General features: G+C 44.1%; 1 protein-coding gene across 2 annotated transcripts in view; it reads right to left on the bottom strand.

Moving 5' to 3' along the window:
* Nucleotides 1-3,366: 3,366 nt before the first annotated feature.
* The window catches only part of PPP1R26 (protein phosphatase 1 regulatory subunit 26), a 57,954-nt gene continuing 42,147 nt past the window's right edge, over nucleotides 3,367-19,173 (bottom strand). Inside the window, exon 5 of one of the 2 annotated variants that reach the window (XM_077468383.1) lies at nucleotides 3,367-5,587. The gene's annotated coding sequence lies outside the window, so the exon portion shown is untranslated. Of the gene's footprint in view, nucleotides 5,738-19,173 lie in introns of both variants that reach the window. The other variant, XM_077468375.1, reaches the window with a different exon arrangement.

Raw genomic sequence — 19,173 nt, forward strand, 5'->3', positions numbered from 1 at the left:
CAGTTACAGCTAACAGATAGAAACTTACAGCTTGCTACAGAGGCAACAGTACTGATCCGATCAATGAATTCCAATATTAAAGCAGAAATAAACCCTGAACTCCTTTACAGCCTAGGAAGCAGCATGTCAGCCTCTCATTGACCGACAGTTGCCATGGTGCTACAAATGATCAGTTATGACACCAGCCAATTGATGGTTTTGAAGTTCAGTTGACAGCACTAGCAACTGTGACAGTTTTCATTCATGGCTTGCCTTGAATGTAACTGTTTTTGGGGCACAGTTAAAGTGGAAATGTACTATAAAATATTTCAAACAGGTAGGCCCCTTTTACACCGATGATCCGTTCAGGCCCGCCTGTCAGTTTTTCAGGCGGACCTGAACGGGTGCTCCATAGAGCTCTATGGAGCGTCGGATGTCAGCGGTGACATGTCCGCTGACATCCGACCCGCTCCGATCCGAAAATGTGTGACGGAGGAAAAAGCTATTTTTCCATCCGTCTGCGGATCGGGTGACGACGGACACTGCCGCCCGTCGTCATCCGATCTCCCATAGGGGAGAGCGGCGCTGTGACAGGTCTGTCCCTGCGCAGTGTGCAGACACGGACCTGTCATCTCCCTGCTCAGCGGGGATCGACGGAGCGATCCCCGCTGAGCAAACGGATATCCATGGGGCGGATCAGCACTGATCCGCCCCGTGTGAAAGGACCCGTAGGCTTTGAATACCTAAGAGACAGACTATGGGGGAGATTTACTAAAATGGGTGCACACACAAGCTGGTGCAGCTCTGCACAGTAACCAATCCACTTCCAACGTCAGCTTGTTCTATTAAGCTTTGACTATGATCCCTCGTTCACAGCAGTGCAATTTTTCATGGAATTGAACAGTTCCAAATCGCATGACAAGTTGCACCACATTGCTGGCAATAAAACCATTCAATTTCGCTGCGGCTCATGTCTCGGTGTTTATGTACAAGGTTCCTACACTACTTTTTTTACCGGATTTCATTGCGATTTGCATAGACTTCTGTTAAATAAGGTCGCAAGTAGCAATGACATTTGGCTGTGCAAATCTCACTGATCTGCAGCCTTGAAATCGCGCTGAAGCAGTGCGATTTCAAACCCGCACCAGTGTGAACCTGGTAGCTGAATGGTTACTATGCACAGCTGCATTACATTCTGTGTACATCAGTTCTAGTAAATCTCCCTCATGTCTATTGAAGTATCTCATGTCTATTGAAGTATTCTTACCTGCCTGTTTGCAGTGTACACAAATGCGGCTTAGTGTACAATTTCAGTATCTGCAAAATGAATGAACTCCCGCTTATGTTTTGGAGTGACGTCACCTTGGCCCAGCCAATGGAAATGACCAAAGATTGAAATGCGAAAGACCGGCCACAGATGTTTGTAGCCAGCTAGGGAGTGGGGATCAGTATATTTCCACTTGAAAGACAGCTCTCATATTCAGAGTATCTTGTTAGGAGATAATCTTCAATGAATGCTCTGATTGAGATCACACCTTTCCTTTCACATGATACTAGTGAAGAGTAGAGATGAGCACAGGCGTGTTCGCACAGCCCACATGCAGAGCCCGCCAGGAAGTCGGCACGGTGCTGCGCTAATCACAGGCAGTGAGACATTTCACGATCTCTGCAGCTGCACATCGGGACAATGTCACACTGCTTGTAATTAGCGCAGCACCGTGCCGACTTCCTGGCGGGCTCTGCACGTGGAGTGTGCAAACACGCCCGAGCTCATCCTTAGTGAAGAGCATGCACATACAGATTTTCCACCTCTCACATTTGTATGACAGGAGCGTGAGGTCCTTTCAGTTCTAAATGGAAGCAGCTCTATATGGGGGGGGGGGGGACTGAAATCTTTCACCACTTATAAGGCTGGGTTCACACTGAAGCGATGCGGGAACGCCGCAAATCCGCGGCGGGTTCCCACACCGCATGCCTCCCGCCGGCAGTTCACACTGCCCTATGCGGACTGCTGGGAGTGTCAGTGAAACCTTAATGACACCCCCAGATCAGTTCGCATATTGCAGTGTGATCTGCAAACTCGGACAGGAATCGGATCGCATGGTGTGAACACCCATGCGATCCGATTCTGCTGCGGACCAAAAAAAGGGTCCTGTGCGAGTTTGTGGCGGGTGCGATGCAAATTCAGCCATACTATCTGTATGGCTGAACTCGCATCGCACAGAGATCGGATGTGATTTGCACAGCAAGGGAAATTGCATAAAAGTTCCCGTAAATCTATGTTAACAATTACTAGTAACCCAGGACACACATTTCTTTACAGTGTAATATATGAACACAACACTGACAAACTCCTATACAAATAGATAAACAGTAATAGCTTCTCCAACACTGGCATTATAAACTGCAGCTCATAAAGCAGGGATATGCAATTAGCGGACCTCCAGCTGTTGCAGAACTACAATTCCCATGAGGCATAGCAAGATTCTGAGAGCCACAAGCATGACACCCAGAGGCAGAGGCATGATGGGACTTGTAGTTTTGCAACAGCTGGAGGTCCGCTAATTGCATATCCCTGTCATAAATCATTAGTAGAGATCTCTGCAAATAAAAACCCCTGTCTGTGTGGTGGTAAACCCAACTTTTTTATCTTGTACCTACAGGTAAGTCTGTAATAAGGTTTAACTGTAGGTACGGAGAATATCACACTGCATGCAGCCGGTGACGTTGCACGCGCTCTGAAGGTCCATGGAAGTGACATCATCCTCGGTCCTGGCCACTCCTGTAGCCGGAGGCCTTGAACCAGAAGAAGGATCGGAGGAAGATGGAAGCCTTGTCAGCGCACTGCTGGAGTGCTTCGTTATAAAGTAAGTTTCTCATAATTTGCTTGTATGCGGTGCATACTACCACATTATGACATTGCCTTGCAGGAGAGTTATTTTTATTTTTTATTTTTTAAACCTGTGGTTTACTTCTGCTTTAACTGTCACAGTGCTAAGAATCAGAAAACCACTCCTAAAGCCACATCCATATTTAGGGGTAAATTTGCAGAAAAAAAGGACCAAACATGCCCCTAGATCGGACTTTAGAGGCAAAATGGATGAGAGTATATAAAAAAAATATATATTATTGATAATAATTAATCATACATAGTGCAAGTATCGAAAGAATTAAAAAAACACCAACAATTAACACACAATTAACATGAATGTATGGCGTAACAAAAATGTTAACACCATATAGACAACAGTGAGCCCCTATGCGTCCTAGGGGGATCATTCATGTTAATTGTGTGTTAATTGTTGTTATTTTTTAATTCTTTCAATACTTGTTCTATGTATGATTAATTGTTATCAATAAAATATATATTTTTTTTTTATACTCTCGTCCATTTTGCCTCTAAAGTCCGATTTAGGGCCATCTTTGGTCCTCTTTTTTTCTCTAAAATTGATCACAGTGCTAAAAATTGATAAGAAGTCTAAAATTGAATTTAATGGATTAAGCAGTTAGGGAAAATCTACCAGGAAGGAACCGATTCCAGTGTCAACTAAGAGGAATTTCCTCTTGACTTGAAAATATTTCCTGCAGTCATTGGAAAAAAATCAACATTTAACTTTTGTCACAAGGACAGGAAGAGAAGGGAAATCTACCCAACAGAACACAAGCAAAAGAAGAAAAAAAAATGAGGGATTTTACTCATTCCATCCAAAACTAAAATAAAAATGTTTTCACTTTAGATACTCTGAGAACATAGGAATACAGAGAAAAGTGTTGGAAAAAAAACAACATTTCACTTAAAGCAGTGTCAATCCCAAAAGACAAATGTAATATAGAGCACCTTACCAATCCTTAAATATGAAGACTGTATTCGTTTTCCCTTTTAGGCCTTTTTTCTCCTTTTAATTTCACCTGGTGATCCACCCAGTAATACACTGACTGTCTTAGCCCTTGTACACACGGTCGGAGATTCCAACAACCAAATCCGTCTGAGTAATTCCGACGGATTTATTCCGGAAGAGGGCCGGAAGTGATGTTGCATACACACGGTTGGACTAAGTTGTTGGAAAATCCGATTGTACGTAACATTATGACATTATTTTGTTACGACAGGACTACGTTCAGGCTAGTAGCCAATAGCTTTGGTCTAGGAATTTGATCTGAGCATGCGTGGCACTTTGTCCGTCGGAGTAGGCTACACATGATCGGAGTATGTCCGATCGGAGCATTTTGTTCGAAAATTTTACCGGCAAGTTGGAAAACTTGTTCCGTCGGATATTCCGACGGAAACAGTCCGATGCAGACCACACACAGTCGGATTATCCGACAAAATGGTCCAATCGGACATTTTCCGCCGGAATCTCCGACCGTGTGTACAAGGGCTTAGATTGTCTCCTCTCTGAATAGAGGAGCAATGGACAGCAGCATTGTGAATCTGAGGAGAGGGTAGTGTAAGCCCTTGTACACACGGTCGGACATTCCGACGGAAAATGTTCGATCGGACCGTGTTGTCGGATAATCCGACCGTGTGTGGGCTCCATTGGACTGTTTCCGTCGGAATATCCGACCGACAAAGTTTTAGAGCTGGGCTGTAAAACTTTCCGACAACGTGATCCGGTCGGACTTTTTCCGATTGTGTGTAGAGAATTCCGATCGGACAAAGTGCCACGCATGCTCAGATCAAATTCCTAGACCAAAGCTATTGGCTACTAGCCTGAACGTAGTCCCGTCGTAACGAAATAACGTCATCGCGTTACGTACGATCGGATTTTCCGACAACTTTGTCTGACCGTGTGTATGCAACACAAATTTCGGACCAAATCCGTCGGACAAAATCCAACAGATTTTGTTGTCGGAATGTCCGACCCGTGTGTACAAGGGCTTAGATTGTTTCCTCTCTGAATAGAGGAGCAATGGAGACACCTTTGAACAGCAGCATTGTGAATCTGAGGAGAGGGTAGTGTTAGATGCACCAAGAGGTTTAGATGAACTTGACTATCAAATTAATGCTAAACTCCAGCTAACATTTGTAAGCAGCAACAGCAACAGTTTTCTTTTTCCTATTTGGATAAATGTTTTACATGAAAAGCTGGCCATTGTAAGTTCCCCTGTCAGTATTAAATAGTTTGTCTCAATCCTCTGACCGCTTCTGGTCTATTAAAGAATGTTGAAGAATAAAAGACTCACTGGTCGAAAGACCAGATGAGAATAAAGAAGAAAAAAAAAAGCCTCAAAACGAATGCAGTCACCACATCTAAAAATAAATCAGTAAGCTGCACTATAATACATTTTTGCTTTCGGGTTTAACGGCTTTAATGATGATCCTATTATGCAATGTATAAACCTACATGGACATAATATGCAATTCTGTCATCAACACTTTGCAACACAAAATAAACAATTATTTCAATTTGTATCCACTGATCTTCTCAGCACTGAGGTCCCCATACAAAACAGAGGAACCACATTCTTAATTATTACCATTACTGATAATTATATGATATAGAAAATTGCAAAACAGAAAACTTGCAGCGAATGTTCATAGTCGTGCCTTTAAGGAATGAGCGGGAAGAAAGTCACTTGGATGCAGCTGCGATGTAAACGGATTCTCCTGTAATAAAGAAATAAATGACACAGAGCTCAGTATGACATCTACAGGATCCAGTCCAGTGTTCTACAGCCTGCTGATGTTGTGGAGCTTTGTGCTGGGGAGTTCCTTCTCTAAGCACCAACACGGGTCAGTAATACATTTTTAGATACCCTACAAACAAAAAGAACATGAAATTACACCTATTATATATTCTATAGTTTAGAACAGTGGTCTCCAAACTGCTGGCTATTATGGCAATATTCTTTCCAATGACACCAACAACAGGGCACTATTCCTCCCACTGACACCAATGATGGGGTACTATTTTCCCACTGACTCCAATGATGGGGTACTATTTTCCCACTGACTCCAATGATGGGGCATTATTTCTCCCATTGACATCAATGATGAAGTACTATTCCACCCACTGACACCAATGATGGGGCACTATTTTCCCACTGACTCCAATGATGGGGCATTATTTCTCCCATTGACATCAATGATGAAGTACTATTCCACCCACTGACACCAATGATGGGGCACTATTTTCCCACTGACTCCAATGACGGGGCATTATTTCTCCCATTGACATCAATGATGGGACACTATTCCCCCCATTAATACTAATGATGGGGCACTATTCCTCCCACTGATCCCAATGATGGGACACTACTCCTCCCCTAATACTAAACATTATTATTATTATTCATGATTTATATAGCGCCAACAGTTTACGCAGCGCTTTACAATGTATAGGGGGGACAACACAATTACAGTACAATACAAAAGGTACAGGAGGGCCCGGCTCGTAGAGCTTACATTCTAAAGGGAGGGGATGGTGGTACAAAAGGTAATAGCTGCAGAGAATGATTTGATTGGGGTGACATGGGGCACTATTACTTCCACTGATGCTGGGGCATTTTCTAGTCCCACTGGCCACAGTCCAGCCCCCCTAATGTCTAACTGACAGTAAAGTGGCCCCTTGTTTAGAAAGTTTGGAGACCCCTGGCTTAGAACTTACAAGGGGTGCTGACAATAAGGCTCGGTTCACACAGGAGGCGACACGACTTGCCGCGCCGCGACCTGACAAGTCGCCCCCGTTCTGTACTACGGAACCGTTCTAAGAGGAGCGACTCGAGTCGCTCCGACTTAGAAAAAAGGTTCCTGTACTACTTTTGGGCGACCTCGGGCGACTTGCATTGACTTCTATACAGAAGTCGTTTGCAAGTCGCCGCTGAGGTCGCGGCGCGGCAAGTCGTGTCGCCCCCTGTGTGAACTGAGCCTAAAGCTTTACAATGTTTGTAAAGTACTTCAAAACGCCAAATGTTTTCAGAAACTCAAAAAAAGTGCCCATTATTATTCATGAATTATATAGCACCAACAGTTTGTGCAGCGCTTTACAAAATAAAGGGAATCAGTAAAGTTACAATTTAATTCAAAACAAAGGGATTAGGAGGGCCCTGCTTGTGACAGCTTGCAATCATAAAAGGAGGATAAAGTAAAAGTTCAGTTGTAAGGTTGGAGGCGGGATAACTCTTTACTGAACAGTTACGTTTCCGGGGATCGCCTAAAAGCAGAGTAAAGCCCCATACACAAATGTTGGGAATGTCAATAAAAACCAGTCGAATGTCAATAAAAACATCCAACATTCGGCCCGTGTCTATGTCGTTCTGTCAGAGTTTACTGGGAATCCAGCAGGGGAGATTGTTGTACTACCTTTGTTTTTGTTTTGTTTTTATTCTTTATTTAAAGATGTGACACAGATAGAAACAATAAGACAACTTCACATTGCATATAGACAATGCATATAGATCAGGGATATGCAATTAGCGGACCTCCAGCTGTTGTAGAACTACAAGTCCCATGAGGCATAGCAAGACTGACAGCCACAAGCATGACACCCAGAGGCAGAGGCATGATGGGACTTGTAGTTTTGCAACAGCTGGAGGTCCGCTAATTGCATATCCCTGGTATAGACTATGGTAAGCGTATCCAGCAAATCAACTATACAAAATAAATGCACGTGAGTGAATGGAGCCACTCAGTCTGGCCCATACCACTAGTTGAAGTCTAATACAGGGTAAATAGAAGCTTCTGTGCCCATCACTTTTTGTGTTTTAATTGAAAAGAAGAGATGGAAATGAGAGAGAAAGATAAGAAAAAAAGTTGTACTACCTTTGGATGGTTCGTACAGCGGCTCCGACCGGAGCTGTCAGTTTCTTTTCATTCAACCCAGAAAAAAACTTGTAGTGTATACCAGGCATACCAGTTCCATTCACACCATGGCGTTCTGTTTTGGGGGCAGAATCCCAGTGATTCTGCCCGTGATTCCGAATTGCTGCAAATTGCGGGATGCCTTTGCTATCCCCGTTACTTTCAATGGCACCCAAATCGCAACCCCCCTTTTCAAACAGCATTTATCTCACCTGCTAGATACAGGTGTAGAAATGGGAAACATGTCCCCAAGACAGCGGGGAATTTGTTGGTTCATGATCCAGTGCTCCTAGTTTTTCATCACCTACCTAAATTGCATAAAAATACCCCTACCATGCAAGGACGTCCCATTGTTGCTGGGATTAGTTCACTTTTTGAAAAGCTAGGCCACTGGATCGAACTATATTTACAACTGCTCATTACCGTAGTACATTAACCACTTTCAGCCCCGGACCATTTTGCTGGTCAAAGACCAGACCGCTTTTTGCGATTCGGCACTGCGTAGCTTTAACTGACAATTGCGCGGTCGTGCGACGTGGCTCCCAAACAAAATTGGCGTCCTTTTTTTCCCACAAATAGAGCTTTCTTTTGGTGGTATTTGATCACCTCTGCGGTTTTTATTTTTTGCGCTCTAAACAAAAATAAAGCGATCATTTTTTTAAAAAAAAAACACACTTTTTTTACTTTTTGTTATAATAAATATCCCCCAAAAATATATCTAAAAAAATTTTTTTCCCTCAGTTTAGGCCGATACGTATTTTTCTACATATTTTTGGTAAAAAAAAAATTGCAATAAGCGATTATTGATTGGTTTGCGCAAAAGTTATAACGTTTACAAAATAGGGGATAGTTTTATGGCATTTTTATTAATAATTTTTTTTTTTACTAGTAATGGCGGCGATCAGCGATTTTTATTGTGACTGCGATATTATGGCAGACACATCGGACATTTTTGACACATTTTTGGGACCACTGTCATTTATACAGCAATCAATGCTATACAAATGCAGTGATTCCTGTGTAAATGACACTGGCAGTGAAGGGGTTAACCAGGGGGTGGCAGTGTAGGGGTTAAGTGTTCCTAGGGGTGTGTTACTAACTGTTGGGGGCTGGGCTTTCATTTAGTAAACACTGATTTCTGCTCCAATCACATGCAGCAGAGATCAGCGTCACTTAGTTGCTAGGCAGAACGGGAAGATGCTGTTTACAACGGCATCTCTCGGTTCAGCCGCCCCGTGAGACGATCGCGGGTATGCCCGCGGCGATCGAGTCCGCGGGACCCACGATCGGACTCACGGGGGTCCCGACCAGCACGCCGCCAAGGCAGGGTGGCATTAGAGGTTGGACGTACCTGTACGCCAATATGCCTGCCCGTGCCATTCTGCCGACGTACATCTGCGTGCGCTGATCGGGAACCGGTTAAAGACACTACAGCTATTTTAGCTAGCACTGAAAGTATGTCATGGAATGACACTTCCATTTGGATCACAATGGATGTGAAAGCATTATATTCCCGTATTCCCCATGAATTAGCTCTTGATGCCCTCAGATTTCATCTCATATGCTATAGTTCCTATAGAAGTGATGGCAAACCTTGGCACCCCAGATGATTTTGAACTACATTTCCCACAATGCTCATTACACTGCAGAGTGCATGAGCATCATGGGAGATGCATTTCCAAAACATCTGGGGTGTCAAGGTTCGCCATCACTGTCCTATAGTATAGAACTCAGAGAGTTTATCATAATGACAGTGGATTTCCTGTTAAAGCACCTACATCCTATCATCCTACACACACGACTAGATCAGTTCCACTTGTTAAATGCATAAGAGCTTAGAGAAATTGTTCCACTGAAAGAAGCTTTGTCCAGGAGTGTGACACAATAGCCTCTAGATTGGTAGCACACAAATATAACTTCAGGAATGTTAATAGAGCGATAGCCACAACTGCAGGCAGGGATAGATCCACGTTATTAAGGTCCGGTTCACACTGCTGCGGGTGGGAGATCCGGATGTGATTCGCACCGCACTGCAGTGCAAATCACATCCGATCTCCGTAGCGATGCGAGTTCAGCCATACAGATAGTATGGCTGAATTCGCATCGCTCCCGCAGCAAACTCGCACGGGACCCTTTTTTTGGTCCGCAGCAGAATCGGATCGCATGGGTGTTCACACCATGCGATCCGATTCCTGTGCGAGTGTGCAGATCGCACTGCGATATGCGGACGGATCTGGGGGTGTCATTAACATTTCATTGACACTCCCAGCAGTCCGCATAGGGCAGTGTGAACTGCCGGCGGGAGGCATGCGATGCGGGAAAACGCCGCGGATTTGCGGCGTTCCCGCATCGCTATGGTGTGAACCTAGCCTAAAACATAAATTCCATAAAAAAGGCAAATCTGACGGCCAAGATATTCTTATATTTGCAACCACTTATTTAGGAGAATTTAAGCAAATTAAGGATACCATTAAAAAATATCTACCTATCTTGTCCACGGATTGTGATCTTTCTCCATTCCTAAAGAGAGAGTGTAGATTTTCCAGCCGTCGGGCTAAAACTTTGGGAGGAATGTAATCACGTGGTTTGTTTTTGTCCAAAGGTGTGGAGAGGACATGGTTAAGTGCCAACGGATCATGTTCCTGTGGCACCAACATGTTGTTTCTGCCACAAACATACTTAAAAATCGGAGACAGTACAATCTTGTGCTACAGGGAAGGAGTTTTTTTCTGCGGGACTACATAAACTGCGGTTCCTTCAACATAGTTTATGCAATAGAGCCGGGATATGCAATTAGCGGACCTCCAGCTGTTGCAAAACTACAAGTCCCATCATGCCTCTGCCTCTGGGTGTCATACTTGTGGCTGTCAGAGTCTTGCTATGCCTCATGGGACTTGTAGTTCTCCAACAGCTGGAGGCCCGCCAATTGCATATCCCTGCAATAGAGTGTACTTTGTGTACTCTGCTGTATGTGGGCTGCACAATTAGATCTCTCAGGACACGGGTGAGCGAACACTTTCATGGAGCTTCATATCAGAATGATAAGGGTTTATCGAATGTATCTCATTTTAAATGTGTGCATCATAGTAATATGTCCTCCTTTAAGGCCCAGAGAGAGTAAAAAATCTAACTAGACCCACTGCAAGCTATTAGAGTGAGAGAAGTTTGGTGAATTTTTAACTTAGAAACAAGAATGCTGACAGGAATGAATTTTATATATGATGATGTATTTTTACATTAATAACTACATCCAATAGGTTGGAATGCGTAATTTTCTCATCTATATTCATATGCCCTGATTTCCCCTCAATATCTCTCACCATGACTTGTTTTTCTGAAATCTTGAAATCCTGAAAACCGCCGGCCACGCACATCGGCACCCCCTTAGTGCAGCGGGCGTGGCAGCGCATGCCCCTGCTATCCCCGCTTAAAGGGCTGATGTTCAACTACGATGGCTTGGGGGGAACGTGCCGACCTACCGCAGTATAATGGCGGAGGCTGGTCAGCAAGCGGTTAAAGAGGGATTCCACTTACAAAAAAATTATTAAAAGCCAGCAGCTATAAATACTACAGCTGCTGACTTTTAATAAATAGACACTCACCTGTCCCGGGTTCCAGCGATGTCGGCAGCCGAGACCGATCGATCGCTCGGGTCTCGACTGCTGCCGCCGCCATTCTAGGTGAGGGAATCAGGAAGTGAAGCGTTTCCGCTTCACTTCCCGGTTCCCTACTGCACATGCGCAAGTCACGCAGCGCACTAGGAATGGTCTCGTGACCCGTGTGTGTCCCAGCAGACAGAGCGCCTCCCGTGGGAGTCTATGCCTGGAAGTGGGAGTCTATGCCCGGAAGTGGGTGCAAATACCTGTCTTAGACAGGTATCTGCACTCCCCTCCCCCCTGAAAGGTGCCAAATGTGACACCGGAGGGGGGGAAGGTTCCGATGAGCAGAAGTTCCACTTTAGGGTGGAACCCCGCTTTAAGGCACTCAAATCATTTACTAGCCATTAGAAGTGGTAAGACGGGGCTGAAAAGATGCAATAAAGCGATTCAGGGTAAGGGAGAGCCAACACACCAATTTACCTAAAAAATAAACATAAGCACGCCTGAAAAAACCAAGAACACTCTGCCCATGCACTGTAAGGAACCACTGGACTGTTGAGGGGCCTAGTCTCAGAATGAAAACTATGGAGCACAGCACCAAAACATTAGAACTATAAGATCAGTCTTCTGCAGGGAAACTCCTGAGAGTAGCGTGCTACTCTGTCACAGGCACACATGGCCAAAAACAGTCACTGTAGAGAGGGCAGAAAAAAAGGGTGGGGGGTAAAACAAAAAAGGCGAAAAACTCCCCCAAACAGAAAAATAAATATTGAGTGCAACAGCCTAGATAAATCCATATTCCAGACAGGAAGGCACCACTTATAAGGAGTAAGGCAGGATAACCATAGAGATATACTAATGGGGGTCCAGTAAGTGATGTTACAAGACAGATTGCAGTCAGTAGAGACAGACCTGACTCCCCTGAGACTGTAAAGATATAAGGAAGTTGAAGAACTTGCTGTGGAGAAGATCAGGTCGTGACCAGCTTGAGACATTGCCTAAAGGTGAGGGAAGAAAGGTCAATGGGTGTCCTGCCAGCTCACGGCGGGAGCCAGAGTGTCAAAAATACGAACAGAGCCTCCATCCTGGACTCACTGCCGACTAGGGTACTACATCTATATTTAAGTCCTTTGTCACAGAAACATTTGCTAATTTCAGTGACATAGCATCTGCATCGTTCAATTTCTGTAGAATAATCTGGACATAGGGAGTTTTCAGTATTTTGAAAGACAAGCTCCTGTGAATTCCTAGCAGCCAATAGAAGCATGTCACAGTCTCTATAGTTGAGATGTTTAATGAGAAAAGGCAGCAGTGGGGCATCTGGGATAAGTGGGTGTAGGAGGTACTAATGCACTCGCTCCACCACAAATGTAGGTGGAAGATCACATAGGCCCAAAATCTTAATCAGAAAAGATTTAGCAAATTCAGATCCCTCTACTCTCTCCGGAATGCCCAACACCTGCAGATTGTTGTGGCACAGCTGACTTTCTGTGTTAATAGATTTCTAAGGCCTGAAACTGCAGTTATAGTGCATGTAGCTCTGTAGAATGCAACTGGACAGTGCCCGTGATATGAAATATGAGGGTCAGGGTAAATCTGGAGAAACAGCGCTGTATAGGATGAAATAAAGGTAGAATCGGAGCGGAACTTAGCTGATGCACGCCCGTCTTGTCTCGCATCATGACCACACCCCCTGTAGTGATTTTGTTTTACGTCACACTCGCATAAGAGAGCAGCTTTGTCTTTCGAGACTTCTGTTTGTAGCAGTTGGGGCCTAATTTTGCATGTAGTGGCGTGAGCAAGTGTTTCCATGGAGAATGGCAGCAAGCTGTTCTCGACAGAAGTGGTCAGGTTAGGGCGGGACATGGGTAAGGTAGTCAGTAGCAGAAAAGGGAACAGACAGTTTTAAGGCTTCATGTACACTGTCATCTCCTAAACTTCCTGCAGCAGCGGTCATGGTAGGCTAGTGTACATGTAGCCTAAAGTGGTAAAGTTTTCTACATGTAAATGTTTTCTGGCTGGAGGGATAGGAGAGTTGAAGAAAGGGTGAGTGCAAAAGCTGATAGCCCTTGTACACACGATCGGAGATTCCGACGGAATGTGTCCGATCGGAGCATTTTGTCGGATATTCCAACTGCGTGTGGTCTGCATTGGACTGTTTCCGTCGGAATATCCGTTGGACCAAACTTTCCAACTTGAAATATTTTCCAACAAAATGCTCCGATCGGACATACTCCGATCATGTGTAGAGAATTCCGATCGGACAAAGTGCCACGCATGCTCAGATCAAATTCCTACATCAAAGCTATTGGCTACTAGCCTGAATGTAGTCCCATCATAACGAAATAACGTCATCACGTTCTGAACGATCTGATTTTCCGACAACTTCGTCCGACCGTGTGTATGCAACAGTTTCGGACAATATCCGTCGGACAAAATCCGACGGATTTGGTTGTCGGAATCTCCGACCGTGTGTACAAGGGCATAGAGTTGTGAACACAGAAAGAAAAGGGGAGAGGTTGCAAGGAGTGCAGAGATTGAAGAATATAAGGTCAATGGTGTTGCCATCAGGGTTAGGAGTGTGTATGCATTGTATTTGGTTAAAAGGTTAGGATGAGAAATTGAGAGGTGGCTGGGATGTGTTAACATTAACAGGGATATTAAAGTCACCAAGAATAATATTGGGTATTTCAGAGGGGAAAAAAATAGGGCAGCCAGACAGAGAAGTCATCAAGGGAGTCCAGGAAACTGATAAATTACAGTAATCCTCAGAACTGGAGAAAAAAATAAATACATTATGCTTCAAAAGAGCAGAGATATAGAGGGAAATGCAGGAAGAACCTGAGAAGTCCTTTGTGGGAACAGAAGGATTTCAGCTCCAGCTCCCTGTCAACCATTGAATCTGAGTAAGCAAGTCCAGCGGAGGAAAGAACAGCTGGAGAATAAGTCAGAGCCCTGAAACCAGATTTCAGTAACAGCAAGTGGATTAAAGGAGTTGGAGAAAAGAAGGTCATGAACAGAGATGAGCTTATTACAGACAAAAGGGGCATTCCAGTGAGGATGTCAAATTTGCCTGCCCAAAGAATGATGGACAGGGCAAATAATGCTAGCGAATATTATATTTATGCTCCAAACCCACACACAGAGGAAGCCAGGAAAAGTCAACTTCAACCAAACCTTTTTTTTTTTTTGACAGAGCAGGAAATTTGTAAAACCCTTGGGAGAGTTGTATCCATAATGTTTTTCAGACCCTAGCTGAGCTGTCTTCCCATAAGCCACAGTTCATAGCTGTCCTGAGATGGCAAATCTTGGTATTTTCATGTGGTCCACTGGTGTCTGCTGGCTATCCCTTTCCTCACTTTTTATTTATTTTATTTGTGTTGTGTGAGTCACGTTTGTCACTTCACGTTTTGATTAGTAGGGTGTCGGTCCTCGGACCAATCCTGAACGTCTTGTGGGAGGGCGGACATAGGCCTTTTGGCTTGGTCCAACCTCTATTGGGGGGGCCTACCTTCGGGGAAGCCCCATAGTACCAAGTATCTAGGAGGTTCTGTTTCGGCAGTCCTCCTGGGGAAAGGAGGTTGTCTGGCTTCGGCTAGACGACCACTGATGAATCTGGTACCTCAGTCCCTGTCTGGAGCCTAACACCCCGGGGGATCAGGGTATGGTCCTTCCTTGTGGAGGACGTCAGACACCCGTCTGCACTTTTTAGTGTGTCACTCTTTATGTGTGTGCATTTTTTTTATGCACCGGGTGGAAGTTTTTTGGGTGTGTTTTGCACGCCATGGGCTTTTAAAGCAAAAAACAAAACAAAAACTGGTGTCTGCTGGGAATCGCACCGCAGCTCCCTGTCAACCATTGAATCTGAGTAAGCAAGTCCAGCGGAGGAAAGAACAGCTGGAGAATAAGTCAGAGCCCTGAAACCAGATTTCAGTAACAGCAAGTGGATTAAAGGAGTTGGAGATAAGAAGGTCATGAACAGAGATGAGCTTATTACAGGCAAAAGGGGCATTCCAGTGAGAATGTCAAATTTGCCTGCCCAAAGAATGATGGACAGGGCAAATAATGCTAGCTAATATTATATTTATGCTCCAAACCCACACACAGAGGAAGCCAGGAAAAGTCAACTTCTACCAAACCTTTTTTTTTTTTTTTTGACAGAGCAGGAAATTTGTAAAACACTTGGGAGAGTTGTATCCATAATGTTTTTCAGACCCTAGCTGAGCTGTCTTCCCATAAGCCGCAGTTCATAGATGTCCTCAGATGGCAAATCTTGGTATTTTCATGTGGTCCACTGGCGTCTTTTGGCGTCAGCTGGGAATCGCACCGCAGCTCCCTGTCAACACTTGAATCTGAGTAAGCAAGTCCAGCGGAGGAAAGAACAGCTGGAGAATAAGTCAGAGCCCTGAAACCAGATTTCAGTAACAGCAAGTGGATTAAAGGAGTTGGAGATAAGAAGGTCATGAACAGAGATGACCTTATTACAAACAAAAGGGGCATTCCGGTGAGGATGTCAAAATTTGCCCAAAGAATGATGGACAGGGCAAATAATGCTAGCGAATATTATATTTATGCTCCAAACCCACACACAGAGGAAGCCAGGAAAAGTCAACTTCTACCAAACCTTTTTTTTTTTTGACGGAGCAGGAAATTTGTAAAACCCTTGGGAGAGTTGTATCCATAATGTTTTCCAGACCCTAGCTGCACTGCCTTCCCATAAGCCACAGTTCATAGCTGTCCTCAGATGGCAAATCTTGGTATTTTCACGTGGTCCACTGGCGTCTGCTGGCGCCAGCTGGGAACCGCACCAAAAAATTAAATAAAAATAAACAGCTTTGAGTAATCTAGTAGACGGATGCTAAAGTAATAATAGCTACACAAAGCTCTCAGATCACCATGTGGTAGATGAGTTAGGAAAGATAATCTGAGGCAAAAAAAGAATTGTTTAGCCTTAAATATAATAAGAAATATAATATAATGCACTTTCATCTGCTGTTTCCAGAGGTATTTCCCAATATATTCTTAACATGACTGCTAGATTCAGAGGAATACAGGTTAAGCACCATCAACAACACTGAAATATTAAAGGATTCATGGCCTCTTATGCCGCGTACACACGACCGGACTTTTCGAGGGACTAGGTCAGACGGACTTTCGGCGGAGTTCTGACGGAGTTCTGACAGAGTTCTGACGGACTTTCCGAATAAACGGACTTGGCCACACACAATCACACCAAAGTCCAACGGATTCGAACGTGATGACGTACGACCGGACTAGAATAAGGAAGTTCATAGCCAGTAGCCAATAGCTGCCCTCCCGTCAGTTTTTGTCCGTCGGACTAGCATACACACGAACGGATTTCTCGGTAGGAACTGGGTCCGGCGGAAAAATTTGAAACATGTTCCATTTCTAAAGTCTGATGGATTTTTGCAAATCAAAAGTCCGCTGCAGCCCACACACGATCGAATGGTCTGCCGGAATCGTTCCGTCGGACCTTTGATGTCGAAAAGTCCGGTCGTGTGTACGCGGCATAAGAGATTAAAACATACAAAAAGACCCCCAGCTGAAGCAGAGAATGTTCGTTTAACTAGGCGATAATGTAATACAATGATTACATACCGTAATCTACAGTCCAGCCCCAGTCCGTTAATCCACTCTCCAGCGCCAGAATGTAAGCGGACACTTCTACATCATCACATACAATGCCGATCAAACAGTGGCTGCTGTTCATGTACACAAAGAAAGTTGGCAAGAGGGGAGGTGACAACAGCAGCTTTAGAGGATCAGTCGATGCAACCAGAACCCTTGGGAAGGAAGACTACAGGGCTTTGGATGAAAGTGACCCTGTTAACACAGTACAAACCTGATAAAACAAAGCCTGCATACTACATCACGCCTTTGTAAAAAGCCAGATTTTGACCTACCTCTAAATTTCATATCTTGGAGTACAGTACAGGACACATGCTGATTATTTATAGACCCTGGGTTTTAGGCTCGTACCTTTGGGTGAATGGACACTGGCAAACTTTTGGAGGACATGCTGCATAGACCCTGGAACATTCCCAAGCAATAAATGAGAAGGGTGGGCAAAAAAATAGGCAACAACAAAGATCAACAGACCCAAAGTCAGAGTGCCGCTGCAAGAAACTTGCGACCAAAAGATGAATCTGCATAAAACTGGACGTACACCTGGTAGGACTATGAATAGGTATGAACAGAGGACTCAGCTGGTGCCAGAATGCCCAGGAAGCACCCACCAACCTGGTCTTGTAAGACTAACTAGTCATTGTGAAGAATGAGCAAGGGCACCTTATAAGAGAGAGCTGCTGTGTCCTAAACGTTATAGTAGGGGATAATACCAAGAAGGAAGATTACATTAAGAATATAGAAATGGGGTGATATTACAAATAGCTGTGGTATCAGTTCACTTCTATATTTTAAAGGAGTGAGCTCCACTATTTTTAATTCCAGTAATCAATAGAAGACAGATGTTCCCAAATTAGTATTTGAAGGGGAAGACCAGGCCTGTAGGCCAAAAATGACACCTAGATGCCAATGATATTCTGATATCATTGTAGCTATACATAAATTTACTGTCACCTCACTGAGTTTTAGTTGATAGCTCTAACTGTTTTGTCTACAAGCCCAGCAGGGGAAAAGGCCTATACACATAAAAGATTCAGAACCATCTACCAACAATTGACCTTATGTCAGAGATCAGAGGAATATATTTTTTCTCTCATAAAATAATATATTAGTTACAGAGGGATGAAATACTTCCCTTTGATAATACAAAGATTGGGTTAGGTGCACAGATAAAATGGAATATGTCGGTTGTACAGAATTGCTCAGTTATCCACAAAATGGTCGTATGGAGCTTGATTATGGCAGCCATGTGCTCACTAGACTTATTGCAATCAGAATAACGTGCCGTTGTTGGAAATCCTATCTCCGAACTGGTTGGTCCATTTAAACCCTCGCCACTTCAGGACACAGAACTATCCTCGGGGATGGATACATAATCCTGGAGCAACTACACCTGCAAAGTGCATTCTATTTGCCTTTCGTAAATACACCCCTATGTGTAAAGAGTTGTTATATATAAAATGGTTGTATGGAGCTTGATCATGGCAGCCATCTGCTGACTGGACTTGTTGCAATCAGAATTACGTGCCAATGTTGGAAATCCTATCTCCGAACTGGTTGGTGCATTTAAACCCTTGCCTCTTCAGGACGCATAACTATACTCAGGGCTGGATCCATCATCCTGGAGCAACTAAACCTGCAAAGTGCAGTCTATTTGCCTTTAGTAAACCCCCCCCCCCCCATGTGTAAAGAGTTGGCACAAGCAGATCCCAAATACCTGAAGGTCACATTAAAAGCAGGCCCTGCATCTTCATTATAAGAGGGTTAAGGTACAGCTTCCTAGGCAATGCCCGGACCAGCTGACCAGAAAACTGCAAAAGGATCTCTGGTGGCTCTGCAGTTAACAAAGAATCTTGATTGAATGAAAAAATCTTAAAAAAATACAAAACAATGTCAAGTAAATTTGGTTTGCTTTTTTCTGAGGAGAAAAGATGTCCATTCTAACACAACACTAGCAAGAAACTGAAGCATTATGGGATTGTTAAAGTGGTTGTAAACCCTTACAACACACTTTGACCTACAGGTAAGCCTAGATTAAGGCTTACCTGTAGGTCCAAGAAATATCTCCTAAACCTACATGGTTTAGGAGATATATGCGCGGGAGTGACGTCATCACGGCTTCGCCGAATGACAGCGGCAGAGCAGCGA

Source organism: Lithobates pipiens, unplaced genomic scaffold (assembly GCF_037356315.1).
Source record: "Lithobates pipiens isolate NorthernLeopardFrog02 unplaced genomic scaffold, aLitPip1_a1.2 Scaffold_11, whole genome shotgun sequence".
NCBI lineage: Eukaryota > Metazoa > Chordata > Amphibia > Anura > Ranidae > Lithobates > Lithobates pipiens.